The sequence below is a fragment of the Bufo bufo genome, chromosome 9, assembly GCF_905171765.1.
Source record: "Bufo bufo chromosome 9, aBufBuf1.1, whole genome shotgun sequence".
NCBI classification, from domain to species: Eukaryota; Metazoa; Chordata; class Amphibia; order Anura; family Bufonidae; genus Bufo; species Bufo bufo.
In genome coordinates this window covers 52703948-52715989 of record NC_053397.1, presented here as the reverse complement: position 1 = coordinate 52715989, position 12042 = coordinate 52703948, and positions in this window count along the sequence as shown.

Genomic DNA, 12042 nt, shown 5'->3' with positions numbered 1-12042 from the left:
CAGACTGCACCACACACAGTCTCAATCTTTGCTCTGCATAATTCCATCCGCCTGGGGGGGGATATAAATCCAGTGGAATGGGAAATAAACATTTTGTTGTTGCATGAAATGCTTTTAGAATGAAATATGGTTTCAAGTTGTGATTTAACCCCTTGTGGCCCTGCAATGCACTATTAATTCACAGCAGTAATGCCCTTGACTTGAACTGCCATAAGAGTATGTCACAGTGAGGTTGCAGGTTTATAACACAGCTGAGACTCCAGGGCCAGCCATTTAACCCCTTAGATGCTGTACTCAATAGCGAACCCTGTTGAAGTGAATGGGAGCATCACTGGAGTGAAAAGGCACAGCGTACGAAGCTATGCTGCTCCTGCACACAGCTGATCAACAGGGGCTGATCTAATATACCTAAGGATAGGTCACCAATATTAAAGTCCTGGGAAACCCCTTTAAATGTGGATGCAATACACCATTTGAAATTTACCTAAAGTTGTCTCTCTATTAACTTCAATAGGAAAAGAAGCCAACAACATAGTAACATAGTACATAAGGTCGAAAAAAAGACATCTGTCCATCCAGTTCATCCAGAGGAAGGTAAAAAAAAAAACTGAGGTAGAAGACAATTTTCCCCACTTAAGGGGAAAAAAATTCCTTCCCGACTACAATCAGGCAATCAGAATAACTCCCTGGATCAACGACCCCTCTCTAGTAGCTATAGCCTGTAATATTATTACGCTCCAGAAATACATCCAGGCCCCTCTTGAATTCCTTTATTGTACTCACCATCACCACCTCCTCAGGCAGAGAGCTCCATAGTCTCACTGCTCTTACCGTAAAGAATCCTCTTCTATGTTTGTATACAAACCTTCTTTCCTCCAGATGCAGAGGATGTCCCCTCGTCACAGTCACAGTCCTGGGGATAAATAGATGATGGGAGAGATCTCTGTACTGACCCCTGATATATTTATACATATTAATTAGATCTCCCCTCAGTCGTCTTTTTTCTAAAGTGAATAACCCTAATTTCTCGCCCATTTTCCTTGGGTATAGCTCAGCTCCCTAGGAGGCGTGACACTAAGTGAAAACTGTTAAGCCCCTCCTCCAGCAGCTATACCCTCAGCCTGGAAAGATAGACTCCTAGTTTTTGCTTAGTGTCCAAGGAGGCAAGACACCCCCACGGTTCGGTCCTTTCTCCAGTCCGACCTGGGACTGGGACTCTGTTCCTTGAAGGGTCAAATGTCGGCGCTATCCATCCTCCTCCGGCGTCCCCTGGCCCCTCTCGGGCCTGTCAAGACCTTCATCCACGGGGTGGCTCATTGGTTCCTCTGTACCGTCCCCCGGTACCGCCCTGGGAACTAAATACTGTGCTCTCGGCGCTCAAGCTTCCCCCTTCGAGCCGTTACAGAAGATCTCTCTACGCCTTCTGTCCTGTAGGTCCTGTTCCTTCTGGCCATCATGTCTCTCAGACGGGTGTCTGAATTAGCGGCCTTTTTTTTTTGTTCCGAGCCTTTCTGTCCTTCCCCACAACAAGGCTGTTCTCCATCCCGTTCCTTCTGACGGTGGTATCTGCCTTTCTTCTCGACGAGGCCATCGTCCTCCCCTTCCCACCCCTGGGAACGGACACTGCGCTGCTTGGACGTTGTTCGGGCCTTGAAGGTTTACTTGGAGATCACCGGCTCCTTTCGGTGCTCGGACTCTTTTTGTGGTTGCTGGCCTCCAAGGTGGCTTTCGCCCGCTTCATCAATTGGCTATTGCTGAGGTTACCGCACCAAGGGCAAGGTTCCGCCTTTCGGTGTTGCCGCTCATTCCACCAGAGCGGTCGGTGCCTCTTGGGGCCATAGACATCGGGTTTCGGCCGAACATTTGTGCACGGCGGCCACTGTTTTTTTTTTTTTTGCATGCCTTTACCAAGTTCTACAGGGTGCATACTGATGCATCGGCGGATGCTGCCTTGAGCCGCCTGGTTTTTGCAGGCGGCAGTTCCTTGATGCCTACGGGTGCTTCACCTTGGAGCTGTGGTCCCTCCCCTCTTGGACTGCTCTCGGACATCCCAAGGTCTAATGTGTCCCCCAAGGAAAATGGGCGAGAAAACAAGATTTTTGTATAACTTACCGGTAAAATCTCTTTCTCGCTCTTCCTTGGGGGACACAGCACCCACCCATTCATTTGTTTTTTCTACACAGTTACAGACTTGGTTTACCCCGTTGGGTAGTTGGCTGGTTGGTTCCACATTGTTGGTCATTGCCTTTTTCTCACTACTTGGACACGCAACTGGCAGTCTCTCTCTCCAGGCTGAGGGTATAGCTGCTGGAGGAGGTGCTTAACAGTTTTCACTTAGTGTCACGCCTCCTAGGGAGCTGAGCTATACCCAAGGTCTTCTGTGTCCCCCAAGGAAGAGCGAGAAAGAGATTTTACTGGTAAGTTATACAAAAATCTCGTTCTTGATAATCTTTCAGGGTACTGTAGTTGCCCCATTCCAGTTATTACTTTAGTTGCCCTCCTCTGGACCCTCTCCAGCTCTGCTATGTCTGCCTTGTTCACAGGAGCCCAGAACTGTACACAGTACTCCATGTGTTGTCTGACTAATGATTTGTAAAGTGGTAGGACTATGTTCTCTTTACGGGCATCTATGCCCCTTTTGATGCAACCCATTATCTTATTGGACTTGGCAGCAGCTGCCTGACATTGGTTTCTACAGCTTAGTTTGCTGTTCACTAAAATTTCTAGGTCCTTTTCCATGTCAGTGTTTTACCATTTAGTATGTACGAGTGACTTGCATTATTCCTTCCCATGTGCATAACCTTACATTTGTCAGTGTTAAACCTCATCTGCCACTTATCTGCCCAAGCCTCCAATCTATCCAGATCCCTCTGTAGCAGTATACTGTCCTCTTCCATGTCAATAACTTTACACAGTTTAGTGTCATCTGCAAAAATGTATATTTTACTGTGCAAGCCTTCTACAAGATCATTAATAAATATATTGAAGAGAATAGGGCCCAATACTGACCTCTGAGGTACTCCACTAGTGACAGTGACCCAATCTAAGTGTGTACCATTAGAAACCACCCTCTGTTTTCTATTACTGATACAGATATACGACATCCTCTGATTCGCCGCTGTCAAGTCTAGAACTTACCTCCTCATAGAAACTGATTAAATTAGTTTGACATGACCGATCCCTCATGAAGTCATGCTGATATAGTGTTATTTGCTTATTTTCATTGAGGTACTCCAAGATAGCATCTCTTAGAAAACCTTTAAACATTTTACCAACCACAGATGTTAAACTTACCGGCCTATAGTTTCCGGGCTCTGTTTTTGGACCCTTTTTGAGCAACACTGAAGCATATACATTTTCCATGCATCAGTACTAGCATATTTTTGTTTTCTGTTGTTTAATATATGGATTCTTTATGGTTAGAGCAGTGAGACTATGGAACTCTCTGCCTGAGGAGGTGGTGATGGGAAATTCACTAAAAGAGTCCAAGAGGGGCCTGGATGTGTTTCTGGAGTGTAATAATATTACAGGTTATAGTTATTAGATTTCTGGAGAAGGGTCGCTGATCTAGGGAGTTATTCTGATTGGAGTCAGGGAAGATTTTTTTCCCCTTAAATTACTAAAATTGGCTTCTACCTCAAAGTTTTTTTTTTTGCCTTCGTCTGGATCACTTTGCAGGATAACAGGCTGAACTCGATGGATGGATGTCTTTTTTTCAGCCTGAAAAACTATGTTAATAGAAAAAAAGTCCCCCCAAAAAATTCACCGCTCTTATCAACCAACCAATCAATCAATCAATGGTATCTGTTATTGCAAATTAATGGCGCTGAGCAACAATACCATTGGCTGTGTTGTAGTTTTGTTGCTCAGCCACATTCAAGTGAATAGATCAATAGTAAAGGAGAATATAAGAAACTTTGTAATATATCTTTACACAGAAAAGTTACATGAAAAACCATATTTCTTTGCCCTATAACATGCAATTTTCCCCCCAAAAGTGGGGGGGAAATGTCAGTGCATCTTGTAGGACGAATACTAGTGAGCACTAATTATTATGGCAGGAGCGGTGACTACATCATTCCTTTTGCTGGCTGTGTACTCACCACTCCCTGATCTTCGTCTGCTGGCGCCACACGCTGTACTGTGAAATGTGCACGTTGTGAGGACATAGGCGTGCTCTATGACCTGACACTGTGCGATGTCAGGTCACAGCGCGGCAGGAAGGGTATTGGATCTCAGGTGCGGCGGCCGGAACAGGAGAGGTGAGTTCTTTTTTTTTTTGTTTTTCTTTTTTTGCCCTGAGGTCTGATCAACGTTGGGGGTCTGATCTGAGTTCACAGCTACACTGCTTAGTGCTGCAGTATAATGTTCTATAGGTTCCTGCTCCCCTGTCGCTCTGTAGCACCCCCTCAGAAGCAGCAAAGATCTCTTCTAGGTATGCAGTGTATGGAAAAAACATAGCAGATAGTTTGTCTCCATTAGCTCAAGTAGAATTGACCATTAGAGACAGAGAATAAGTCATATAATAGCCACATTGTTATTCTTCATGTACACACGATGACTTTGAAAAGTCTCCTGAAATGATAGCTACGCTCTAAGTAATTGAACATACTACCGCATACAGACACTTCTACTGCTGAAAAAGCATATTTGAGCCAAGAAAATGTAAATCGTCATTCCTGATCATAATGTGTTAACCACTAAATATAAAAAGTATTTATCTCATACAGTGAAATCCGTAACTGAAAAAATAAATCAAAATTGAACATTCAGCATTTGTTTGTCTCTTCACCTCCCAAAAAAAATCAAATACAAAAGTGATCAAAAAGTCATACACATCCAAAATGATGTCAATAAAGCAGTACAGATCGTCTTTCAAAAAGTGAGGTCATTGTATGGTGATGCAAATAAAAAAATAATACAATAATTAAAACACATGCAAAATGATAAGTGTGGTATTGCTTTAATTGTACTGAAAGGAGTGAACATATAGGGTATCATTTATTAATACCAGGGTTTTAGAAGCCGGTCTTAATAAAGCCCCTGCACTGACGAAGGATCGCCAAAGTTATGAAGAGGCGGCGGCCTCTCTATAATTTCGGTGCATCCAGCACCGAATCTAAATGTAAGACAGTTCACTCCTGTTATGGACAGTCGAAATCTAGAGGTGTTACCATTGCTATAAAGAAAGATATACCCTTTACAATACAGGCACGTTTAGATGACTCCGAAGGTAGATTTCTAAAAGGCACTATTGCACACACATTAGTCACCATAGCAGGCCTTTATGCTCCCAACACAGAGCAGATTCCTTGGCTTACAGAGACTCTTCATAGGCTATGATCATTTGGTGAAGGAATGTGTATAGTAGGCAGGGACCTGAATTTAGTGATGGAACCCTCAATAGACTCCACCTCTGGGAAATTTCACTTAACCCAAAGGAAAATCCGTTACCTAAGATTTTCCCCGCTAAAACTGTGGGACGTATGGCGAATGACACATCCATCTGAAAAGGATTACACCTTCTACTTAGACGTTCATAAATCATAGCAAAGGCTAGACTACCTATTTTTATCCAACATGCTTTAAAGGCTAGGAAGGAGGAGCTGAGATGTCACCTCTTGGAGGTAGCGGAGAGGAAACGGCTCTTTTACAAGCAACAATTTTTTACAGAAGGGGAAAGTGTCGGTCATATGCTCTCGATTATAGCGAAAGCTCAGCAAGGTTTGCAATGTATTACTGGCCTGATAGATTCCAATGGCATCTTGAGGCGTGATACTGAGAACATCTTAAATATACAAAATAATTTTTATTCCTCTCTGTATACTTCTAAGGTGTCATGTTCAGATGAGGAGATTGACGCCTTTTTGAATACATTGGATCTTCCTAAGTTGTCAAGGGAGGATAGTATGCGGTTAGAGGAGCCGATTGAGTTGGAGGAAATGAGAGCGGCATTGGGTGCTATGACTAATGACAAAGCGCCAGGTTTAGATGGGCTTCCAGCGGAAGTATATAAAACCTTTGCGGAAGTACTGCTCCCAGAACTTTTGAAGGTACTTAATTATTCTAAGGAAAGGGGGGTGTTACCTCCGTCTATGCAGGAGGCGCTCATAGTCGTCATTCCTAAGCCGGACAAGGATCACTCTCTCCCTGACTCATATAGACCGATCTCTTTGCTCTCCACTGACGTTAAGTTGCTTGCGAAGGTATTGGCGATGCGTCTATCTAAAGTTATTTTGTCTATCATACACTCTGACCAGACTGGCTTCATGCCTCAGAAATCTACGTCAATCAATATAAGAAGAGTGTTTACCAGTATTCAACTCCCAGCTGAAAATGTTGGAGATAGAGCAATCCTTTCTTTAGACGCGGCCAAGGCCTTTGACAGCATTGAATGGCGCTTCCTGTGGAGAGTTTTGGTGCATATGGGATTTGGAGATGAGTACATATCCTGGGTCCGGGTGCTATATTCTAGTCCAAAAGCATGTATTAGGGCGAATGGTGGGGTGTCCCCCAAGTTCTGTTTGGGCCGGGGCACTAGACAGGGGTGCCCGTAGTCGCCTCTGCTATTTGCTGTTGCGATTGAGCCTCTAGCTGCAGCGATTCGCAGGTCTTTAGACATTTGGGGGTTCCAATATGGGGCAGTTAACAATAAAGTGGTGATGTATGCAGACGACACTTTGCTCTTTTTAGGGGACACTGGTCCATCCCTGGCAGCGGCTATGACAATTATTGACCGCTTCGGTGCCCTGTCGGGTCTGACTATAAATTGGGGTAAGTCGGCAATTATGCTGCTTGACGGGCAAGCGCAGTCGCAGATTGTGCGAGAGAGGAATATTCCGTGCGTAGTATCCTTTAAGTACTCGGGTATATGTGTATCCCCCAGACTTCGGGACTTTGAGTGCCTTAACTTTGACCCGTTGGTTATTAAGTTTAGGAGTAAAGTTAGGGCGTGGTGTAAACTATATCTATCGGTGGCGGGAAGAGCAAATCTTATTAAAATGGTGTTGATGCCCCAGTTACTTAATATTTTGCATAATTCCCCGGTCTGGCTGTCAAAGTCTAAATTTGATCAGATTAATGCTATTTTCAGGGAGCTCATCTGGCGCAAGAGGCAACCGAGAATTAAACTTGAAACACTGCAATATCCTAAAACGGAAGGGGGTCTTGCAATACCAAACCCTTGGGTATATTTCCTGGCTGCACAATGCCAGCACTTCAAAGGGTGGATGGACCTGGACCCGAGTGAGGTGACATGTCAGTTGTTTACTCATTGCTTGTCATCTAGTGACCTAATGTTGCTCCTGGAGACTAAAGGTGCCGGGAAAGGTGGTCCGATGGGGGATCTGGGGTATTTGATGCAGTCTACATGGAATAGGGTTAAGCAGCTAAGGAGAATTGTTGGCAATACGGAATACACTCCACTGTGGGGCAATCCTGTGCTGCCGGAGTTCCTTTCTTTGTCTGATTTTGGAGCATGGAAAAGGAAGGGAATTCTGAGATTAGGCCACCTTCTGGAAGATAAAAAGTTAATGTCCTTCTCCAGGCTGCAAGAAATGTATGAGCTACCTAAGACTCACTTCTATAAGTACCTTCAAGTGAGACACGCATACAATTCCACATTTAGGGGTCCGACTGTAATGGCTGGGAGGGATATCGCACTACATCAGATTCTGTCTAAAGGGGCGAAAAGAGGGATGATCTCCAGTGTATACAAGTTGCTATTAGATAAGTTTTTGCTATTACACCCGCTGGTGGCTAGGGGCAAGTGGGAAAAGGATGTAGGTGAACTAACGGATGATCAATGGTCTGACATACTAGAGGCAATACCTTTCTCTTCCTTGAGCGAGGGACGTAAACTCTCGCAGCTGTTTATAGTCCACAGGGTCTACAAGACACCGTTTTGTTCCGCATAGGTTTTAGACCTACGGCTGACTGTCCAAGGTGCTCTGTAGAGTCTGCGGACTTGATGAATATGCTGTGGAAGTGTGAGAGGCTAGGGAGATACTGTAAAATGATAACTCAGACTATACATGACGTATACGAGGTACGGATACCGCTTGATCCTAGAGTGTGTGTGCTAGGCTATGTTTCTGAACTGGCCACTAGTCAGGTACATAAAATAGCGATAGGCAGAGTGCTATATGTAGCTAGGAAATTAATTGCCTTGCATTGGATACAGACAGCGCCGTCCACCCTAGGAGAATTCTTAGGTACAGTAGACACGATGTTAAGTTATAAACGGGTGGTATACCAGAAGCGTGGATGCCCATCAAAATTTGAGAAATTATGGGAAACCTGGCTGTCGTTTCGACGTCTGAATAACAATGTCTAATATTGTATTTTTGTACTTCTGTGCTACACTGGGGCGGGAGGGGAAGGGTGAAAATTAGAGTATTGCTGATTGTTTGGTAGCCTGACTGATGTCAGCATTATAAAAGTTATGTCTGTATATCATTTTTATGTAAGATCTGCACAACAAAGTATTTACATTGTAAACGCTCAATAAAAAAGATCTGATTAAAAAAAAATGGAGACTCCCGAGACTAAAATGGAGACTCCCTTCGTCTTGGAGTCAAGAGAGGTACTGTGATACACATATGGAAACCGGCGGTCGGTGAGAGATTGAATAGCGTCCGAGCGAAAGTGCATTTCCTGAATGAACCCAACATGCGCACGCTTCTTCCATAGGAGTCTGAGGAGGGAGGATCGTTTTTCAGGAATGTTCAGCCCCTGTGCGTTAAGAGAAATTAACAGAATATCAGACATTGCCACTGTAGGCAAGTTGTAATTAGAAGACCCAAGAGTAAGAGAGCAAAGAAGAGAAAAGGGAGATTGGGGTGGTTGGGAAGGGAGAAGGAAGGAGAGAGGGGGGAAGGAAAGGTTATAGGCAACTGGGAATTAGTGAGGGATAATCAAAAAGCAAAAACACTACTAATCGGTAGCAATATTGCTAATAAACTGTGATTCACCCACTCCGGGAAACAACCAGAAGTGGTAGAGTACACAGTGCCCTAGTGGGGGAAATGGAACAACTGACAGCGGAAGTACAATTGGATAAACTCAATACATAAACATAGTGAGAGCAACCGTAGGTCCCCCATCTTCAGAGTAAGGAAACAATGTGGGGAGGAAGCACACAGTTCTGCAGAGTAAATCGTAGCAGGCAGCCTCGTCTCTAGCAGAAAAGCCAAGGTGGCTAAATGGAGGTAACAAGGCTTGAGAGTAAAAGTGGTCACCCAGGTGACTGACGGTAACTGCGGACCAAGTCCAATCGAAGGTCCTGTGGGTGTACGGCTAAATAAAGATCAGCCAGCCGTCAATCCAGGGCCATCAGCGGGGTGGAGTACGAGAGGATCTCGGCAGGGATAGACGTCGTCGGCAGTCCCATGAATTTTGAAGACGATCACCCAACGAACGATGTGGAAGAGGGCGCTGAGGTCTTCCAGATGGGTCGCCTGGGAGCGACCGAGATTGGAACATGGGGGGAGCAGTCCAGTCTGGGACAGAAACCGGTGGGATGCCTAGGAATGCGAAGGCTTCTGGAAGATCCTCTGGAGATCGGACAGGAATGGATTGGCCTCCCAACTTCCTAATGATAATGTGGAACGGGTGGCCCCAGCGATATGTAGCACCTGTCTGTTTGACGGCCTCCAGGAGTGGTCGGACCAGGCATCTCATGTACAGGGTTAGGCGGGAAACATCTGGCAGGATCAGCACCAGAGCGTCCTCAAAGAGTATTTCTTTTTTCTCCCAGGCTTTGTGTAGGATGTCCTCCTTTACTCTATAAAAATGGACCCGGCAAATGACATCCCGTGGTGTATTTGGATCCCGAGGTCCGGGACCTGCGGTCCTGTGGACCCTGTCCAATTCAATCTCACTGTGTAGCGGTCGGTCCAGGACGATGTTAAAGATAGACACCACTGCGGCGTAAAGGCGGTCGCCGGTAACTGATTCAGGTAGGTTACAAACCTTAAGATTGTTACCGCGACCCCTGTTTTCGACGTCGTCTAGGTGGAGTGAAAAGTCTCTCATTCGAGAAGTATGTGTTGGCAACACGTCCGAGAGAGAGGCCAGTTTAGATGAAGACGCCCCAAATTGTTGTTCTAGAGACGATACACGCTCATCTTTGGCTTGTACTGTGGCCTGAACAGCCTGCAAGGCCTGGGTTTGATTAGCTTAAATTCTGGCAACATGTGCCTCTAGGTCAGCTCTAGTGGGTAGAGCCTTCACCATCCCCCATAATTCAGCCAGCGTGCGGTCTAGTGATGGCGGTGGAGGTGAGTCACTTGGTCTATCATCCAATAGTTGCGGCGTGGGAGAGAATATGGCCGGCATGCCCCGGCTAAGGGAGGGGGTCTCAGCCACTTCCTGAGGTGAGGGTGGTACCTGCATAGTTGAAGAGCAGGGGCCCCTCTGTGCGGGTGACTGTGCTGCAGAAGCGGATCCCCGCAGTGAAGCCTGGGTTCCTCGTTGCTGTGTGGCGGGATCAGCGAAGATGAGGCCTCCTGATGTCTCCTTACTAGAGGCGTGATGACTGTGCGCCAGCGCCGGGGAGAAGGGCGGCGCGGTAGGCCGCAGCTCCGGCGATGCGTCCGCCATCTTGGGGATCTCTGCGCCCGGTGGGTGAGCGGGGCCGGAGCGGAGGAAACGGCTCAGTGTCTGGCCTGAGGGGACTGTAGACTGGCTCCTGGACCGCCTGCCTCTTGTCATGGCCCGTGGTGGAGCTGTTTATGTGCTTCTTCTGGCCAGGCTGCTGCAGGGGATTACGGAGCTCTTGGTGTGCACGTCCTCACGCCGCCATGCCGAAGCCACGCCCCCAAAACCATTTTCTATGCCTAAGGCTAGGGCTACACGACGACATGTGTTGAGCGACAATTTTTATGTTTCAATGGGGTATTTATTGAAAGATTTATGCAAGAAAAATCATGTCAATACGTAATAGAATATGTTGTAAACATGAACATAAGTTGAGGATGCAACATTATTGGGTGGCATTCCTATTATAGCATATACATTAGTTAAACAAAGGTATGCAGCATGCCCAGACAGCCTACAGCTATCAGTCTACAGCATGGCATGGTGGGAATTGTAGTTTTACAACAGCTGGAGAGCCGCAGGTTGGCCAGCCCTGCCATAGACTATCATTATAAAAATTCTTGCGCGACATTGGTGCGACATATGTTGCAGTGTAGTTATGCCCTATGTGTCGCGCGACACATGTTGTCGTGTAGCCCTAGCCTACAACAGACGTAGAAAATGATGAATGAGATCGACCTACTGAGTGAGCGGGGAAAAGTTGCAGATTGCGGTGCAGCTAACCCGTTGCGATGCAATCTGCACCTGATATACGCCCAATTTTTTAGTATTTTAGGTTGATAAATGAACCCCATAATTTTTACTGCATAGGGAACACCATAAAAACGAAACCAATAAAAGTGTGGCGGAATTTAATTGAAATTATTTTTTTTCAATTTCACCAATTTGGAATTTTTTTGCCAGCTTTCCACTATATCGTATGCAATAGTAAATGGTGTCATGAGAAAGTACAAAAAGCCCCATATGACCATGTGATCAGAAAAGAAAAAAAAAAGTTATAGCTCTGGGACAGCATTGAGTAAAAAACTAAAAATTGCTCAGTAATGAAGTGGTTAAGTAAAAAATAAAAAAGAAACGTTGTCCTAAATGCACAGTGATTGCTATTCATACACATGGAGAGTATGTGATGGTATCTGTAAGTGCTTGGAAATATCAGTTTGAAGGATTACAATAGTTACAGTAGTATTCTATAATTAATGAACCACCCAGGAACACGAAAGGCTGTTGCCTAACTCAACCTCTGCTTTACCCTTCCAGCCTCCGCATGCACTGTCTATCCAGATTATGTCATTATGCTGTTCACCCACATTAATGTCAAAAAAGGGATTATCCAGCTTTAGCCACAAAATGTGCAGGTTTGCATTTTTAGCCGTGCTGACGCTGCCTGGGTCCAGATAAAGCAGCGAGAAGCCAGGACTTAAGCCCAGAAGTAACATCTCTCTT